Source organism: Poecilia reticulata, linkage group LG6 (genome assembly GCF_000633615.1).
Source record: "Poecilia reticulata strain Guanapo linkage group LG6, Guppy_female_1.0+MT, whole genome shotgun sequence".
Classification (NCBI taxonomy): domain Eukaryota; kingdom Metazoa; phylum Chordata; class Actinopteri; order Cyprinodontiformes; family Poeciliidae; genus Poecilia; species Poecilia reticulata.
In genome coordinates, this window is record NC_024336.1 from 9,965,028 (window position 1) to 9,977,746 (window position 12,719).

Consider the following 12,719-nt stretch of genomic DNA (forward strand, 5'->3'; position numbering starts at 1 on the left):
TATTTTTATTAATATTAATGAGGTTTTGTAATGATGGCGCTGACAGGTAAAGGTAATCCAAGCTCATCAGAACCAGAAAACATCTGAGTGTTGGATGCTCTTTCACTTACAAGAGTTAATCACTTGAAGTGAGCCTGATCACAAAGGAACAGTCAGTGACACCAGAATAATTAGGCTGCACAAGTCTAATCCTTCACACAGCACTTAGGATGGTTTTAAAGGCCACAAGGGCAAACTGCAGAGCTCCCCTAACTGTTAGGGTGAAGTCTGGTCCATTTTACCGTCACTAGGGTACAGGCCTGATTGCTAAAGATCAGGGAAAGTAATCCCTGGAGTCTGTCCACTAAACCAGCTCTGCCCCTGTAACCATGGCAGCAGACAGGTAGTGTCTAGGTCACAGGGCAAACATGACCAGACTACAGCAACGAATGTGCTGATCCAACACCAACCTGGAGTAAATTTTCATCTATTCATTTATGCGTAGCCTGTTAGAAAAATGGAACCTCGCATGCCAAACGCCATCACACGACACTGTAGTCAGCTGGAGCGCCGAGCGTACGAGGCACAATTTTAGCTAACAACCACCGGCACCTCATCAGTCCGTTATAAACTTGACTTTAAGACATAATTTCTAACCTTTATGAACCATAGACATGGGAAAAAAACAACACTATCCAATCACACATGGTCCAAATTATATAGACAGGCTAAAATGCATGAACATCCCAACAAATTACAGAGAAACTACAGGTAAGGTGAGGTCCTGGAATTGATATTTCTCATTTTTATTTCACTTTGCAGTGAAACAGTCCCTCAGCAGGATGCTGCCACTACCATGGTAGGTAGATGGTAGAGTTTTTAGGTTTGAAAACCTCATCTTGGTGCTTTAAGACAAACTTCATCATTTTAGTCAGTCTTTGTAACACAAAGGTCAAACCTTTTGACTACTCATAAAATGTGTGTCTAAAATACAGGTGGTTTGATCATGTGAGCAGCTGGAAATCTTGAACCCCTTTGGGGGGTTTTTTTTTCTGAAGGTGAGAGCAAAGGTGAGATGACGATCTAAGGCACACATCAAAATGTTTCTTTTGGGATGGCCAAAGCAGGCTAACATTCAAGTCCTGGAAAGGCCTCAACAAAAACCCCAGCATAAATTTGGAGTAGTGAACTCAAAGAGTAACACTATTTTAACACGCTTTTAAAAAGAGACATCCAATTATTCATGGAAAGGTATAAAAAAGTATTCGACTTGAACGTTATTGATCGTAAAATCAGATTCAATATTTTACAACCTCATCAGAAAGACTAAAAATATCAGATTATGCACAAATGCTGATGTTTTGATGACTAAAGTGAAGGTATTAATCCAAATTATATCCAAATAAATAACTTAATTACAAAATAAAAGCAAGTAAGGTAAATAGAAAACGTCTGGATTTAGCACTTATAGTCGATTATCTATATACTTTAGGTGATAAAGCAGGGTAGATTACTTCCAGTGACAATATATTGTCTTCACTTGATCTAAAAATGGCACAAAAGGCTCAGCAGACACAATAACATTAGAACAACAAAGCTAGCGTACAAGCAAGACGACTCAATTTAACTGCATCTGATGTATTTTTGGTTAAAATGTTTGTTCTTCATTCAGTGAAGTTTCTCAAAGTGAGTAGAGTATCCAGAAATTTTACTCAATAAGAGTAGTAATACTTCATAATAACGTGACCCAACTAAAAGTAAAAAGTAGGGTGTAGTTTTTCCAAAATGTTGCTCACAAAAATGTATCTGAGTAAATGCAACTCTGGACAGGACCTTGATCACGACCACAAATAATGTACTAAAAAACATTTATTTAAATACTACAAAGGTGTATGTATATAATTGAGCCTGTATGTAAAACTTAAACCATGTACTGATGAGAAAAAAAAAGAAAAAATATCTTAGAAAATACACAACCCATAACCTACCAGTTTAGAACATACTAATTAATTAGTATTGCAAAAATACTAATTGTCCAGTAGGATTTTTCTCTCCTAACTAAAAATGTCCAAAAATAAAAAGTAAAAAGTAAAAAAAAGAAGAAGAAATGGTCAGCTCTGTCTTGCCCTTTTCGAGGGAAGCACATGATATCCTCCTGGCCTTTTCAGCTCTCCGTCTTTCTTTGCAGTTGCTATGAGACACTCAAGCTGAAGCCAAGGCTTCCACAATTCATTACAGGAGGAACAAAAGCCAAAGCACTGGACAAAGCAAGGCAGAGCAACTCAAACCAGCTCCCACTTAACACACACATCACACCTCTTAATGGTGTGCTGACGTACAAACGCCCGGTTCAAGACGACTCCTTTATTTGCCAGGTTCTGATTTTTCCATGCCAGGGGTTTGGATGGAGAAAACGCTCCAGACGTCAACAGGTTGAAGATTCTCATTACCTGGCTTTGCACGTACACTTCGAACGGGACTGAAAAGTCGATGCCGGCTCGGCTAAACTGTGGTGAAACGCGCAGCCTTTCAAATGCACCAGAGACTCAACCGGGCTCCAAAAGGCAACACCATGCGCAACATCACCTATCTCCGGCTTTCCACCGGCTCTGCCTTGCCAAATCATGAAACATCTCTTTTCCCCGCAGCCAATCAGATCTCAATCGCTGGCTGTTCTCAAGCAAAGAACGAAAGAGGAAGACCAATGAATGATGGCCCTCCTCCTTCCCTCCCTCCCCTCCAGGCCCCCCACCACACCGCCCCACTAATATCCTACACACACGACGACAATCACTGTTTGAGAAATGCCAACAGACGGGGCAATCAGTCATTGTAATTAGGCCCGCTGCCGTTCCCAAGCCTTCATATTTCAGGCCGGAGCTGGAGGACGTAGGTAGCGAGTCGCCCCCCGCCCCCCAAACCCCACAGCTGCCGCCCTGCCACAGCCCTCCGCCGGCTCGGCCCGGACCCCGGTGCAGGCCACTCCCTGCGACGAGGAGGGGGGTGGAGGGGGCTGCGAAATTATAAGGGGAGCTGGCTGGCTGACTACATAATTACTGCCCCCCTTCCTCTCCCCCAGCACCCCAGTCCCACTGCTTCTTTCTTTCTTCTCACTGCACGGTAGAGTTTCTTTCTTCAAAACTGCACAAGAGCAGAAGCCTAGCCTCTGACAAGTGCCTTCACAAAAAAGATGGCGTTTCTGGTCGTTATCTAAAAGTATTACATTAAAATTGGGTTCACATTGTTGTTTTTTTACCAATGTGATTTTCTTTTAAGTTCACTGAAAGCACCAATCGAAGAACTCCCCTGTGCTTTTCTAGCTGTTGCTCTCTCTGGAGTCAACAGCTAAACAGGAAATGATCACGGTATTTCGAAGGGGTTTATTTTATTTGCTCACAGACAAGGACTCCGAATCTGGCTCGGTTCGCCGTATAGGACCTGAAGTTTTCTTGGCAGGGTACTGGAGGAGTGCAAGTTCAGCCAAAATAGACAATAAAGCAGAATGGTGGAACATGCCAAATTGCTGGGGCAATTCAGTGCAGAGGCTCATTTTTCCAAAATGATTCATGCTGGAAAGAAAAAGCATTGCCCTGTCCTCGGATGAACTCGGCGCGCTCTCCGTCGTTTTTTTACATGGAAGCCGTGGAGAGGGGAGGGTGGGCGGGGTGAGGGTGGGGTGAAGGAGGACGACGACACTGGAGCGAGCTCGGTTGCACAGACACGAGTGTGTACGCGCACACACATGACCACATGGCCATTAGAGCACATTCTTTGCCCACTGTGGAATTAGGTAATGTTCATAAAAGCCCACCAAATACCCCAAACAAATGCACACAATCACACACACAGCCTCTACGGTAAAAAACGCAAAACATTTTACCGTAGGAGACACGGGCAAAACAATAAAATAAAAAAAAGGAAGGAAAGTAAAAGATGAGTGTCATTTTTTATGACAAAGAAAAAAAATTTCCCCAGTTTGGTGAATCAGCCGTAAAGTAGACGTGGGCAGACTGATACAAAATAATGATAATATTGATGCCAAGTCAGTAGCAGCATCGGATTGACCCTAGTGTGGTAAAGGTTGATACTTTCTTGAACTTTATCTAAAAAAAAAAAAAAGAAGGATTTTAGTTTGATTTATTCTCAAATTTTAATTGTTTGTACTTTATTTATTTTGGAGGAAAAAGAATGCGCTTTGCTTTTTGATTGTTTCTGTTTATCATAATATTTTATTAAAGTGTTTCTATACACTTTGTCGAAATTCTGTCGTAGATTTGAACAAAGTAATTCAGAGGAAACAAGAAACAAAACACAGAAACGGTCTTCGGAAGATTCCTACCAGAGTCTATCTGTGTGTGATTTAATCTCAGTCTGCACCCAGCTGTTCTTTAAAGGCTTCAGAGGTTTTATTGGAGAGCTTTAATGAACAACCAGCAGCAGGAAGAGCGATGAACTCGGCAGAGGGGTCACAGATAAAGTTGCAGCTGTGAGACTTAGGTTATGAAACAATATCCCAAACTTTGAACATCTTGCAGGTCATCGAGCCCAAACTGACAGCACTGAGAAAAGTGAGTCTTAAAAAAAAGAAGTAGCCAGGAGGAGCATGTCCACTTAGGAGGAGCTGCTGAAATCCAAAGCTCAGGTGGAAGCATGCAGAGAAGCTTGTTACAAATGGGAATGTTTCTTAAGAGCCGTTTTTATGTTTGTGGGGCTATAAATGCTGTTACCTAAAAAAGAAGTAATGAAAAGTTCTTGCTGTTCTTATTTAGTACTATAAAATATTATGATAAAGCTTTAGGTCCATGTCGCCCACCTTTATTGTCATGGCAATGTGAGCTTGTGCAATATTCACATCGCAAAGGATTGTTTGGAGTGGAGTTGTCTAATACTGTATATTCCAGCCGTTGTGAACTTGCATATTACATGCTTATGTAATATTAAAGCTGGCTAAACAAAGCATTATGGGAGCAGATGGTCTCACTGGACACAAATGACACTGCCTAAAATGCTAAAGGTCGCAGACTGAAGCGCAGATGAGGACAGAGAAGAGATGCATGTTGAACAAGGCAATCTTACCAGATGGGACCAAAATCACGCGTTTTACCTTATGTGTGTTGGAAAACATAAACAGGAAGAGCTACAACTGAAGAGTTTGAATCAAAGCATGTTTGAACGGCCTAGTCAAAGTCCAGACCAATAACCAATCGACATACAAGTCAAGACTCACAGAAACTCCATTTAATCCAACTGAGTTATTATGTAAAGCTGAAAATGATCATGACGACATTTAAATAACAGCTAAGAGAAATATTATATTCTCAAAACTGCAAAATGTGTTTTTGCTCTTTTTCACGTCCCCATTATGCACCACTTTGAGTTACTGAAGCTATACGCTGAAGCTTGTGGCTGTAACGTAATAAAATGGAAAAAAATCACTTTGAAAGGTCCTGTATTAGTAAATAAGCACACTAATAATATTCATTTATATTCTAACATTAAAATAGAAGCCAATTTTAAAATAAAGCAGTACAAGTCCACAAAGCACGTTTCTTGCAACTCAGGACAGTGCAGCTCACTTTGCAAGTAAGCGCCAAGTAAAATTAGATCATGCTAACATCAGGCATTAAGTTACATTGAAAGGATAAAAGCCATTTGCATGATACTGTCAGAGGCTTTAATGCACCCGTAACTACACTGCTTGTAACGACAGCAGACATGCTGCTGTAGGAAATTTTCAGAGGTCGCTTTGTTGGAGCAAAAATAATTATCTTGAAATTGTCTTAAAATGAGGAGGAAAACCTGGCTACGCCGTCTCTGACCTCCGAAGACGTGGCAGAGTGAAGTCATTTCACTCTCAGAGAAAAATCATCATGCCAGTGTTTGTAATCCTGCTTTTCTGCCTCCTCCTTATTGTCAGAAATAAATATTTGCTGCTAGAAAGTAATTAAAGTTGACTCAACGTTCCTTTGGTGAACTGGAGCCTCTCATTTTCGACGCAGTTTAGAAAGCAAACGCAAATCCCTGCAGAAAACGATGAGCACATGCACCGAGGTAGGTGTGCTTCATCACCGGAGGAAAATCCACGTCGACCGAATCACTGCGGGAGATTACAGAGGCAATTCTACCAACTCCAGCAACAGTTTGACGCAAAAAGGACTAAATTTAGGACAAAACAGGGAGCCGATGCACTGGGTTTATTTATGAGGGTTTATTTCACACCGAACAGGATTTGCCTTTATTTGACCACTGTACCCTAAAGAAAAAAATGTATAAATCTGTATTTTTATCTAGAGAGGCGTCAGTCGGCCAGAGATCAGGTTGATTTTCTCTCGATTGGCTCCAATTTGAGATCAGCTGATCAAAAAAGAGAGTTTTGCTTGTACTTATTCACTAAATGCATCAAGCCGAGCCGTTCCAGGGATGTTCAGTCAACAACAAATCAACCAATGACATGTACTTCGTGCTATTTTTGTCTTTTGAATAAAGGTTACGCTCATATGCAAAGTCTTGTAATTCCTCAATTTTGTGTAGAATTAAAAAATACTGTAGTTTTAGAAATTAATATACAAGAACATACATGTTTTTAAAAAAATTGAGTCAATCAAAATTGATTGAGAATTAAAAATCAGGGCAGCACGTTATGCAGCGTTAATCCGGTCCTGACCTGGGGACATTTGCTGAATGTTCTACCTAAATCTCTGCCTACAATTTACCTCACATTGTTACAGTTAATAAAGGTTACTAGTGCCACAAAATCTTTCAAAAATACTGCATCAGCCAGGAAAAGTGTACTCGATGCATCTTATTTATTATTATTATTTTCATCAGCAGGTGGTTAGAATATATTTTTATATATTCAGGTCACTGTGTGCTCCATGGTTCCAGTGAAAACCCTGCAGGCTGCTGGTGCACAGACACAGAGGAAGGTCAGTATTTTTTCTGGAGTAGTGCAATCACAGGGTTGAATTAAGCATACTTCAAGTTTTAACTTCCTAACTGACAAAATTTTAAGTATTTTTTTTTTATTATGACCATTTGTATTTGGATGTTTAAAACTACACAACACCTAATAGCCTATAGCACAAAACTACAAAAAGAAAAAAGCAAATATTTCACATTTAAACAATGTAATCCTTTTCAATACCAGAGTTGTTCACAGGTCCTCCAAAACTTGAAAGAAACACTAAATTACTTTAAAAGACAAAGTCATTGTCGAGTTTCAAAGGCAGCCCCCGTTTGGCAAATCAATTTTCCAACAACGTTACACAGCAACAGCTCCTATATCTTGTAAAAACGAAATTTATGGGACAATTAAACTTTTCACTGGACTTTTCAAACTGAGTAAAACCACCGTGTTAAAAGTGAATGGAGGGATAAGAGAAAGTTTGAAGCGACTCACCATAACAAGGAACCATGTGCTGCTTGTCAGCTGAGTGTCCACGCGACGCGTCAGCCGTGGCTGACAACGGTAAATTAAACAAAACTAGCAAAAAAAAAGAGGAATAAAAAAAACTATTTAAATTCCTACGCGTGTTGCGTACGTTTCTGCCCCCTCCTCCCCCTTTTTTTTTTTTTTTTTTTTGTTGGTTCCCCCAAAAAAGTAACTACCAAAATAAATTAGTTTTCTTCCTGTACAGAGCCAAAAAGTGAGCAGCGCGCGATCCTTCGGGTTCCAGGTAACCTGTGAGGTGGCGTGACGGCTCTGTCGCGAGGACGGGGATTAGAGCAGCTCCCAGGGAAAGAAAGCTTCTCATCTGTTTCCATCCGCTGCGCACAAGGTCCTGAGAGTCTCCAAAGGGAGGGCTGCATGTATGGCGGATCTGACTCACTCCGCTGTGCGGAAAACTCCGGACTGCCACTTATTATCACAACGGAGCAGGGACTTCTTTTTTGTTTTTTGTGCTTAGGTTTGTGGGGAACAAAATGTGTATTTGGATTCATTTTCTCTGCATTGAGAATTATATTTGCTATGTGAGCACAATGATTGAGATTTGTGTTAAACGACACTGATGCTTATATTGTGTAGAGTTAATACACAGACGTTACTTTTCAAGGGTTTATTTATGTTACCTTTTTAATGGTTATGGCTTATATATAATAAAAACCTACCATTAAGTTAATTACACAAGAAAGGTCCGAAACATATTTTGATTGTTGTAACAGATTTAACTCCTGCGATGTAAAACTAATTTTCCATGCAGAAAATAAGACTCTCCAGCTGAAAGGCTACACAGGATAAACATGGACAAACGTATCAGTCAGTTCTACAGCATTTTTTTTTTATATATTACCTGGCACAACGAAGACAGCCATCAACAAATCTCTAAATATCTTGTATGCCTTGTATGACAGTCCTGAACTTTTGGCTCAGATGCCACGTTCTGTTGGAAAGTGAAATCTGCATTTCCATGAAGATTGTCAGCAGAGGGAAGCAGGAAGTGCCCTGACATTTTCAGATAGTCGGCTGTTCTGAGATGATAAAACACAGTGGACCAACACCAGAAGATGATTCAACTTCCCAAATTATTATTGACTGTGGAAGCTTAATGTTGGACCTCTGGGCTCCCCCCACACCCCACAGTCTTGAATGGACTTTGCTCCCACAATCTGCTCAAGGCTGCAGTTAGCCTTGCTGCTTTTTCTTCTTGCTACCTTTTTCTTCCACTCAACTTTCCATTAATCTCCTTGGATACAGCACTCTGTTAACAGTCAAGTTCTTCAGAAATTAGTGGGTTAAATGTATTACGGTGGACGTCAATGACTCATTGCCGTTTTCCCCATGATTGTGAAAACCATAACATAAAATTAAAATGTTTTTATCGAACTTTTGTAGTGTTCAAATATTCTACAATTTGAAGACTATTTGGTTCTACATAAAACTTAAAGCCAAAATATCCACAATTCTTAGTAATAAACTTGTTTTTCTTTCTTTTTCTCTGTTTGCCCTTTGCCAACTTTTCTCGTCGCACATGAATCACTCTGTGTGTAATGAATCTAAATAATGCTCGACTTTCAAGTTTTGAACTGTATAAATAAAATATTTTTTTAGTATTCTAAGAACACATTTGCAGTGCACATTTCAAATATTATAACTTACCGAAAATAAATTAATAAAATTAGCCAATAACACAAGATCAATTAACTGTAAAGCTAAACCTGTTACTTGATTTCTGTGACTGAGTGACTCATTCATTTCACATGAAGTTTCTACCAATAGCACTTTGAATATCTCATTATACACATAAGAAGAGATCCGAGATACACACTGCATATTTTATTTTTTAAATTGTTAAAAATATATTGTTGTAGCCATTCTAATGAGTTACTTACATGTGTAAACCAGACACATGTGACTCTATTAATGCATTCAGGGGCCCCCTGCTGGCGTGGGGCCCCAAGCAGCTGCTTCTTATTCAAGCTCTTAATCATATTTCTTGGTTTAAATTAAATCTCTCTGGTGTCATTTTTACTATTTTCCTCCATTGTTCTTTGCTTTCTACATTATCTTATTCAGCTGTTTGTTCAATAAATTTGAAAATATGATTAAATTCAGTCGCCGTGTGTATTTTTGTGATAGAAATCACTCATTTTTATGTGACTGGTGTCCTAAAGAAGCGATTTGCAAACGGAAATGTTTTACAAGAGCAGAATTAGTGACTGTGGGGCGACCGCAGCCATATAGTCGCCTAAAAAAGTAGTAAAAAATAGTTATTATCTATAATGCCACAAAATATTGCAATAAAACTTTAAGTAACAGACCATTTGCCTTAATAAGCTACAGTTGTGGTTCTTCAAATGAGCTGTTATAATTTCTTATTAAATAATGTTGGATTTTACAAAAGGCAGAACCAGACCAAAGCATATGCAAACTCGGCTGCTGGCCAGGGAAACATGTCTCCATAAAGATTTCGAAGGAGTGACTGCTGAACCACTGGAACCAAAAGTGATAACAAAATTTTGCATTAAAAACCTCATTTCTAGTCTTACAAATTCAAATTCATAAATACTGCTATGCAAATAAAACTTTTTGACCTTGAGTGCTGGGGGGTTTCAGGAGAAATTCATCTTAGGCAAAGCATAGATCTCAAAAGTTTAACTCGTAGTTACATGAAAAAGACTGATGTTGAAATAATTTACAATTTTAAAAAATCTACAAAAGTGCTCCTACTCTCTACAGTTTATTTTCTATTTATTTATTTATCAAATCAGATGAAATAGAAATGAGGCCCCAAATCATATTCCACCGAGGACCCTCTTGGGCTGACTCTGTCAAAAGAGACTAAATCTTCGTTGATATTCTGTAAATATAAAAAACCCACTAAAACAAAAAGAAATACAGCATTTCTCTAATTGCAGCACTTCAATTAAATAAGAAACTAAATTAAAATCACACGTGAATAAGCTTGTTCACGAGATACGTCATTAACAAACACGGCGGCGACGGAAGTGAACATTTACATGAGATATATTCATGATTCAGCTGCGGCGCTGGCGCCCATCGCCCATCAGAAGTCAGAGGAGACGTTGGCGTCTTATTCATGCGTTGGAGCAACAAGTCCCTTATATTTGGGAGTAGATGAAATTGTTGTTGGCCATTTTACAGAAGAGTTATGGATTCAACACGCTTGAGTGACGCATAACTTTTTCTGAACTGTGTAGTGCTGTGAGAGCTCTGGTGGAGCCAGCTGCACACTGTTAAAACAAAAAACATCATCCTCCTACTGCTTCCTGTTGTCTTCTTTGTTGTTTTCACCAGTAGTAACATCCAACTGTTGATCCCGTGACTCGTGTGAAGCAAAAAAAGTGTTTCCATTGCATTTTTTTTTGCAAAATACATTTATTTCAACATACGGCTGAAAAACCACCTCATCCTAGAGCAAAAACTTTTTATAATTTTTTCCCTTTTTCAATTGGCGTGTTTCCATTAAGCAAATTTGCTTTCAGAATTTCCATTTGCGCAATCCTATGGCAAATGGAAATGCAGCTATTTAGAGCAAGACTGAAACCAGTCTCAGACATGCTCCAATGATACGAGAAACGCTTCGACAAGGGCAGCAGGTACATCTTTTACCACAGTTCTTTCAAACACGAAATTAATCTTTTCAGCAGATTTTCATTTCCAATGGAACAAGTAAAAAAAAAAAAACCTCTCTGACTCATTTGTCAGCGGTGCCAAAAGGCCTCTGTGCAGCGTTATCCACTTAAGTGGGAAAGCAGTTCAGCCTGCGGTGCTTCAGACAGACTGAGTGGCCTTAGAGATGTTTGAATTTGAGCTTTCATTCTGTTCGCCTCCCTCTTGCTGTATCTTAAGTGCCACCTGTTGGCTGAACTTCTCTCAAACACCTGAATTTGAGGGACCAGACATGGGCGGCGCTGCACTTCTTACCTTGCAGGATACGACTTTTCTCAACCACTAGTTCCCCCCCCTCTGGAGACAGACCAATAGTCTTCAAAACATCAACAACAACAACAAATAACAATAAAGAGATAAAGAGAGCACGTTTTCATTGAGATTACTTTTCTGATCAATTTGATTCCCGTTGCGTCGGGACGGCCCGACCCTGTTGAACCCGTGCTGCATGGAGACAAGGGTAATGAGATTATCTGTGCATGAGTGTGAGCGTCGTTTGTGACGCGTCCTCTCCAGATTGTGTGCGTGTGTGTGTGTGTGTGTCCGCAGTCTTTCAGGCTCTGCAGGCTCATGTGACAATATCTGCAGTTAAAGAGTGGAAGGATTACTGGTGGGGGTCACCGGGTTCACACTGAGCTGTCTGTTCGGTGCAAAAAGTAAAACGCAAAACGAGCTTGTGCCAAAGGAAAATGACATTAAATGTCAAGGATTTCTAATTGTTGCTGGGAGGAATGCCTGGTTGGTTTAATTTTAAAAATACACACTTTGGCACCGAGTCGTAATAGTCTCGCTCCATAACTTGGACTGCAGAAGTTTTTCTTTAGTTTCCGGAGGAGAAAACACAGTAACACGGTTCACCTCGTAGGTCACATGACCCTACGTGTTACTCCAGGTGGCGTTGGATAGAAGACGACAACTTTATTCGCACATGTTCAGCCCCAAGGTTTCCACTGTATGATATGCTATATTTCTATCTTACTTTCTATTTAATTTTGTTTACACTGAATTTAAAAGGTGTACAAAAAATGTTTGAATTGAAAAAGATTGTCCAATTGTCCACAATGTCTCAAAAATAGTTAAACATATTTAATATATCATTTATAATTTTGACATCACATAAATTTGGGATTATTTAGGGTTTTTATACATAGATATAAGTAAAAATATTGGCTAGACGTTAGATGATCAAATCTCTAAGATTTGAAATTACTTTTACTGCAGTCAGTTTTTTTTCTCTCCTAATGCTGTGAAAATAAGATACATGGAACAGGTTCGGGTTTGTTCGAGTCCAATAGGGTAATTAATGTTAGAGCAAGTAAAACAGAAGAAAATAAAGATATATATATATAAAAAAAGAGATGTACAGTTCTAAAAATGAGAGGTACTGATTATTACACTTTTAATTATGTGATCTGTTAAATTGTTGACTAGATTAATAAAACTTTAGCTGTTTAACTAGCTTTATTGTCAAAGCTAGTCAAGACAATTGACTTGGTCAAGTCAATTATTTAAACACTACTTGTTGGTAAGCAAGAGAAATGTTTAGCGGCCAACTTTTAGCTGAGCAGAAAGTGCAAAGCAACAAGTTGTCGACGGCCGGGCCATCGAC

At 39.3% G+C, this 12,719-nt stretch overlaps 1 long non-coding RNA gene across 2 annotated transcripts in view; it reads right to left on the reverse strand.

The window, feature by feature from the left end:
* Positions 1-12,719, reverse strand: part of LOC103465914 (uncharacterized) — a 103,915-nt gene that overhangs the window by 51,298 nt on the left and 39,898 nt on the right. Inside the window, exon 1 of one of the 2 annotated variants that reach the window (XR_533873.2) lies at positions 7,379-7,522. The exons of the other annotated variant lie outside the window; for it this stretch is intronic. This is a non-coding gene — a long non-coding RNA (uncharacterized LOC103465914). Of the gene's footprint in view, positions 1-7,378; positions 7,523-12,719 lie in introns of those variants that run through there. 2 annotated transcript variants of the gene reach the window in all.